Source organism: Macrobrachium nipponense, chromosome 5 (assembly GCF_015104395.2).
Source record: "Macrobrachium nipponense isolate FS-2020 chromosome 5, ASM1510439v2, whole genome shotgun sequence".
NCBI lineage: Eukaryota > Metazoa > Arthropoda > Malacostraca > Decapoda > Palaemonidae > Macrobrachium > Macrobrachium nipponense.
Genome location: NC_061107.1, coordinates 137,073,247 through 137,081,428, shown reverse-complemented (window position 1 = coordinate 137,081,428; position 8,182 = coordinate 137,073,247).

Here is an 8,182-nt window from a genome sequence, read left to right as displayed (position 1 = left end):
CTGTTCATCGTCGTGTATTTGAAGATCATCAATTGCTCTATCAAATGCTTCAACTCTAGACAGTTATTTTGATCTACCAGATCTTACTTTTTTGCATTTTGATGAATCTTCAGAACCCATTTCTTTAATGGAGTATATTGACACAGACTTCCCAGATCAAAAATTTCCATTGCACACTTTATGATATACTGCATCAGTAACATGGAGGTCATTAACGAATTCTACTCTGGGTTGTACTTCTTTAGACCAAGCATCTGAATGAACACAATAAAATTCAAGTAACCATTTTGTGAAAATAGAATGATCTTACAAGTATCAATTTGAAATTATTTTTCTTTCCATCATATTTATTGGGCATCCCACAAAACAAGCACATGTCCTGGTAGGAAAATGGTAGATCTGCAGACCTTCTTCTGCATCAAATATACTCTCTGCTTCCATTTAGTGGGGCAGATAACAGAAAAATCGTGGAAATGAAGATACAAGCATCAAATTTGGCACAAGTGTCCTCCAAGGTATACTAATCAAATGTGCCCAATTGGCCAATTGAAAATCCAAGATGGCGGCCATTTTCAAGATGCCCGCCAAAATAAACACCAGAAGTAGATGTTTTCTTAGAAATATTTGTAGTTGTCTGATTTGCATGATCTAAGTGTGGGTCCTATGTTTTGAAGCCTGCTGAACTATATTTTCCTGTTTAAAAAGCACTCTGAGACATATTTCTCAAGATGACCACCAAGATGTTTGTCTTTCTTTACATAAGTTTTGTCCCGGCTGCTGTTTCAATCTGCTACTGTTCACATGTGTAGATGCAGTGATGTGCAGGGAAGCTCTGCCAGAGAGCACTTGCATCTTCCTTTGCAAACCTTCTTACAGGATCCCTTTGTCAATTCTTGACAGCTTGCTGCAATCAGTGGTAGTGTTGTCCAATGTATCTGCCATGCTTCTCCTTTCTGTGTCCACCCCCATTCAGCTGGACTGCTTATGTGTGGATGACAGTGGGTTGCCTGGCCCCAGATGATCCCAGCCTGGTAGGCTGCATGCTTTGCATGTTCTCTGAGGGCTGCCTGTGTTGGTGGAATTGAGTTGTATGGGCTCCGAAGACATTCAAAGATTTGAGGCCTAGCTAGTAAAGTAGTGCAGCAGTTAGTAGTGGATCCAAAATGGGAAACATGCTGTTAATATAGACCTGATTCCGTACTTATGTTTGATTAGGCTGTTTACCAGAGGATCGACTTTGGTAGTTTTCCTTACCACCATGAATACAGCAGAGCGCCTCAGTTGCGTGATTGGTATGGTCTTGGCCTGCCACCTCGGTGGCCGCGAGTTCGATTCACGGGCATTCCATTGAAGTGTGAGAGATGTGTATTTCTGGTGATAGAAGTTCACTCTTGATGTGGTTCGGAAGTCACGTAAATCCGTTGGTCCGATTGCTGAATAACCACTGGTTCCATGCAACGTAAAAACACCATACAAACAAACAAACAAACCAGAGCATGATTTCAGTCTTCTTTGAATCTCCTCTTGGTGCTCTTTTTAGGGCCGATTCGACCATTCGTGTCCGGATATACAATTTCTGGAAGTTTAACTCTTCGTAGACATCTATTGTCGTTTTCAACTTGTTGAAACCTGAAAACATCTCTTTTTCGGCGAAAACTGATTACACTGCTCAGGGGAGATTCAAAGATTTGAAGTACAAGGACTAGTTTAGTTTTTTTCATGTATACAGTCAAAATCTAAGTAAGTTTAAGTATTATTGTGATTTTTTTTATATTTTGTTTTAATTTACTGTCAAAATTTTTTGGTGCTTTGGTGATGACAGTATGGGTGCTTTCACTTTGACATTTTGAATTGAACATGTTCAGCATAACCATTCAGTTCGACTATTATTACTACTGTCGCTGATCTTCTAGTGGCGTATCTATAGCTCTTAGCAACAGTGTATGGCAACTGCTGCATGATTAGCAAACTGGTAAATGCTGTACCTACAGCAAGTCAACAGCGCAATATGGCACCACACTCACAGAATCTGACATACCCTTACCACACTATGTTATTTGTATGACAGGAAGTCTAAAATTGATGCATGCGCAATTGGCAGCCATACCAATATCTACGGTAATATATTATGATCTACCTTATCAAAAGCTTTTGCAAAGTCTAGGTAAACCACATCTGTTTCTTTTCCGTTTATCATATTTTTATATTTTTTTATATATGTTCTCCTGGTGGACTAACAGTTGGGTTTGTGTACTTTTTCCGGGTACAAACCATGTTGTCCTATATTAAACGAATTATTTTTCATTAAATGTTTCATATTTTTCTTCATTACCCTTTCATACACTTTCATAATATGTGATGTTAGACTCACAGGCCTATAATTACTTGCCTCTAGTCTTGATCCACTTTTGAAAGTAGGGGAAATATAATACTAATTTATGTTCATCATAAATCTTGTCTTAATAATATTGCAAGTGGCTTTGCAATAGAATGAACTACTTTTTTTAACAAAATGGCAAGGACACCAGCTGCAGATCCATTTTTAATTTGTTCGTTAATTATGTTGCATATTTCCTTTTTTTTTCATTCTTTAATCTCCCTCCTTCATTTCTTAGAGGGCCTATTTCTACTCTTCTTTTATTCATCTTTTTCACATATGGAGTGCAATAGTTTGGGGTTTTGCTTGATATTTTCTAGGGTCTTTTCTTCTAAGTTTCCCCGTTTTTCATTTTCTTTTGATTGTATAATCTCTTGTTCTGCATTTTCTATCTTACTTATTAGTTCCATTGCTTTCCATGCATTTTTTTGCAAGACCTTTTTTCCGCTTTCTGATTTTCTGGAACAAGATCCTTCTGTCTCTTGGTATGCATAACGGACGTTTACTTTTCTTCTTCGGTATATACCTATCCACTATTTCCTCTAATATTTTATATAATATACCTGTATTTACCTGTATATCATCACTTACAAATATGTTTTCCCAATCTTTGTTTAATTCTTCATTTATTTCTTACTATTTTATATTCTTACTATAGAAATTGTATTTTCCATATCCATCCCACTTTTCCATCTCTTGCCTACCTCTGTTTTCACTTGCTTTGGAACGGACTGTTATCTCTATGACATTATGGTCTGAAATAGTGGAACCTCGACATACGAAAGTCCCTACTTACGAAAAATCCAAGTTACGAAAGCAAAGACGAAGAGTTTTTTTGCTTCTGTATACGAAAATAATTCAGGTTGCGAAAGGGTGTACTGTAAAGTCTGAGATTTGCCCGGACCGCCGAGAACAATTTTAAAACTTGCATGCTGCTAACTCAGTAGACTCGCCACCATCCTCCCGCTCTCCCATTGGTTCCTGATGCTAGTCACTGCTGTAAGATCCTGCTCTCCTATTGGTCAGCATCTATCCCATCATGCCTCTACGTAAAGGCATCCTTCAGCCACTTTGTCGCATCAGCGTTATCATATGCATGTGGAATTCGTTCGTTCACATATACGTATTTCGTTTGTTAACGCAAATTCTTGTTAGTGATTTTGCTTTCTACTTGTATACTTCATCATGTCTGTGAACTTAATTAACTTAATTAGCCATGGGTCCCAAGAATGTTGCTGAAGTTCACGGAAAGAAGAGAATGCTTTCTACGGAGACAAAGATTGAGATATTTAAGAAGTATGAAGCTGGCATGCGGTTGAGTGTGATCGCTAAGGAATACGGCCGAAATCTGTCAATGATAGGCACCATCCTTAAGCAGAAGGAAGCCATCAAAGCAGCTACACCTTCTAAGGGCGTGACTATTTGTCCAACAAGAGGAGCCACGTGCATGATGAGATGGAGAGGCTGCTTCTTGTATGGATTAAAGACAAAGAAATCACTGGCGATACGATAACCGAGACGGCAATCTGCCACAAGCGCTATTTTCGGTGATCTGATTACCCAGAGGCCGGAAGATGACGAAAAGGAGAAGGGAAGGGACATTGACAGCAACCCCAGACTTCAAGGCTTCTAGGGGGTGGTTTGATAAATTCCGCAAATGGACTGGCATCCATTTGGTGGTGAGGCATGGGGAGGCTGCCTGCTCAGACATGAAAGCGGCTGAAGCCTTTATTAAGACATTCGACGAGATGATGATCAAGGAAGGCTACAGTTCTCAGCAAGTCTTCAACTGTGACAAGACTGGCCTTTTTTGGAAAAAAATGCCTCGTCGGACATACATCACGGAGGAAGAGAAGAAGCTACCCGGGCATAAGCCTATCAAAGACAGGCTTATGCTCGCACTTTGTTCCAATGCCAGTGGGGATTATAAGGTCAAGTCCATACTTGCGTATCATTCCGAGACTCCTCGAGCCTTCAAGGCCCACAAAGTGCTAAAGGAGAAGCTTCCGGTGATGTGGAGGGCTAATGCGAAAGCCTGGGTAACGAGACTTTTGTTCACCGAATGGGTAAATCTGTGTTTCGGCCCAACAGTGAAGAAATGCTTGTAAGAGAAGCGCCTCCCTCTAAAATGTTTGCTGTTGTTGGACAATGCCCTTGCTCACCCTCCTGGCCTCGAGGATAATATCCTAGTGGAGTATTCTTTTATCAAGGTTCTTTATCTTCCGCCTAACACCACCCCTCTCCTCCAGCACGTGGACCAGCAAGTGATATCGAACTTCAAGAAGCTGTATACAAAACATCTTTTCAAGAGTTGTTTCGACATCACCAATACTACAAACCTCACCTTGCGTGAATTTTGGAAGGAACATTTCAATATCGTGATATGTATCCGACTCATCGATCAAGCTTGGCAGGAGGTTTTGAGGCGAACCTTGAATTCTTTATGGAGGAAATTCTGGCCTGATGCTGTATCCACCCGAGACTTCAAGCTGATGCAGATTCAGAAACAGTTGACGATCCTGAAACTGTTTCGCAACCAGATCTTGATGAGATTGTTGCACTCGGCAAGTCCATGGGGCTGGTCATTGACGAGGATGACATCAATGACCTTCTCGAGGAGCACCAAGAGGAGCTTACAACAGATGACCTGAAGGAGTTGGAGGCCATGCAACATAACGTCGTTCAAGAAGAGTTCTCTAGCAACGGTGAGGAGGAGGAGGAGGACCCTATGACAACAGCAGAAATTAAGAATGCTCTAGCTGATTTTCATAAAGTACAATCATTTGTAGAAAAGAGACACCCCGAAAAGGCTTACACAGGTCATATGCTTGCGCAGTTCGATGACGTTTGGCCGAGTCGTTTCAGGAACATTGTCAAAAGCAGGCAGAAGCAATCTTCCTTGGATAGTTATTTTTTAAAGAGGCCTTTAGTAGTAGTAAGCAAACAGGAGGATACAAGTGCTACAAAAAACAGAAAGTTGAAAGTGGTGAGGAGATTGAAATTTTGTTATAAAAAAAAAAAAAAAAAAAAAAAAAAAAAAAAAAAAAAAACGTATCAAAAAAAATGTCAAAAAAATATTTAATTTTAAGTTTTTTGTAAAGTTAAGTGTTAATGTTTTCTGCCATTTGTTAATGCGTTTCGTAAAGTTTAATGTTCATGTTTTCTGCCATTTTTTATGTGTTTTGTAAAGTTAAGTGTTCGTGTTTTCTGCCATTTGTCCTCCTCCTCTGTCACCACTTTCGGAGATCGCCTCACTCGAAAGGTAAGGTTCCACATTTTACTACATATGTACATACATGTACGAACAGTATTTCTTGTACCCTGTACACTAATACACTTTATTTACAGGTACACAGTCATGGTTATGTTAGTCATTGAATGGTCCAAATTGTTGTATTTCATTGTTTATTGGTCAATTTAGCTTTATAACAAAATTTACTGTGGTGTTTTTGTAGGGCTTGGAACGAATGAGGCAATTTACATGTAAAACATGGTTCGAAATACGAAAAAAAATCAGGTTACGAAGGCCGCTTCGGAACGATTATTTCATATCCTCAGGCACTACTGTCCTCATCATCATAATATTATTTCTTCAACATAATTCACCTATTCACAAATACTAGGTCTAAAGTATTATCCTTTCTTGTTGGTAGGTGATTTATTTGTTGAATGTTGTGTTCTAGTAGCATATATAATAGTTTTTCAAATTGCCTCTTAATCTTCTGCACTACTATTACTCTCTTTTTTATATGTATAAATTCAACCTTAATCTCCTATTTGTTCTTTTTAATCTACGACAGGAAAGTTAAAGTCCCCTTCCGGATAGGAGTAGATTCCAGTCTTTGTGATTTCTACATATATCATCCAATTTTTCTATTACTGTGTCAAACTCTTAAGTATTAGGGGGGTCTGTATATTACAATGTTCACTAATTTTTCAGATTCAAATTCTACCGATATTAATTCACATTCTGAGTTACTATATTTCTCATATATTTTTCCTTGATTTATGTCTCTCCCATACATCGTGGTTCCCCCTTGATTCATATTTTTTCTATCTGATCTGTAAGTTTGGAACCCCTTTATCTGATCATCATTACCATTCTCTTGGGAATACCAGGTTTCACTTATATTCATTATATCTTTTTTCAGTTTGGGTTAGTTCTTCTATGGACACTATTTTTCTTTCTGAGTTACTCGTAACTAAACCCTGTGCATTTGTCACTATGATGGTTTGTGTGTTATCCCCATCATTTATATGGGTAACAATAAGGATTTTCCCATGTCTCTTTCCTGTTCTGGTATGTTGATCTTTTCTTCATTTCCAGAAATTCTGACATTAAAAAATCCAACTTTTCCAATATATTTGATCTTCCATCTTCATATTCATTCATTTTGTGTATGAATCCGCATTTATCTCCGTATCTGCACCATCCCCTGGCGTTGTATATACAGTGCTTGTTCCTTGCACTGTATCTGGGTGCTGTTGCTGGAATTCTCGATGCTGACATTTCATAATGATTGCTTGTTTTCTTCCTTCACCTCATGTTCTTTGATCCTTTCTTAATTTGCTTCATTTTTATTTTTATTTTTATTATCTATTTGATTTTGATTCATGGCTACAGGATGCATATATCTACATTTTTTTTTAACTTACATCCTTTTCCTTTTTTTAAGTTTTTGCACATTTTTGGATGTAGATCGCTGCATTCATCCTCATAGCCGTCTAGGTATGCACATTTTGCCATAATCTCATAATTGTGACATACCTTGGGATGCTTGTAGTAACATCTTTCACCAAAACTTCAATTCCCTCTTTTCAAAAGGGTGCAGACTGTCTCTTTTATATTTTTTCTTACTCTTTCCCTTCGGTATGAAGATTTGGGTAAAGCCTCTTCGGAATTTTATTTTATGTTGTCATGTCGTAATTTATTTCTTTGTATGTATGCCGCTGTATTGCCTCATATGTAGTATCTATGAGTATCTGCATCCATATTCTTGTCCTGTTCTTTGTTTTTATTATTTTTGTCTATCACTTTAGTTTTATTTTCTTTTTTTCCATTTTCTTCTTCTTCCTCTTCGTCATCTTCGTCTTCTACTTTTTGTACATTAAGTCTCGATTTAATAACATAATCTATCCATGATAGACATGTTAAGCAAAATACTCTTGTGTCCTTAATTGTAATTTGCTGGACTTCTGCACATTGAGGATGTGTTGGTACGTGGCAAGCAAGCATTTCCTGATCAGGTTTTGAGGATTTACAATGCTATACTTTACATAAACTACATGTTTTTGGCATTCGTTTTCCTATTGCATCAATCAGTATATTCACAATATTCACTTTATTCATTCTCTTTGTTGGAATATGCTAATTGATGTAAATTTTCTTTATAACTTTTATTTGGTACTCTTTCAATTATTTTCAAAATATTTTCTGCAGACTTGCTCCAGTTTGAAGGATCATATCCTTCCAATATGTCTATGAATATTTTTACATCTTTTTGGTTAGGGCTATTATTGATCTCATAGATAAGAAATGCCAGTTCCCTTCCTGCCAAGTCATCATATTGCATGTCTGCAAGGCAAACAAGATTTCCCCATTGCTGCCATTCGTTGCCATCCTTATCAAATTTGTAATAATTCACTTGAAAAACTAACTTAGTCGATGCTTTATCCTACTATTCTGACACTAATCTAATCACTGACAGTTCGCGAACACTTCTAGCTATAATTCGTTTTCTAGTTGTATGTTATACGCGTGATATCGGTTGATTATTCAGACCACGCACAGGTACGTCTCGCCAA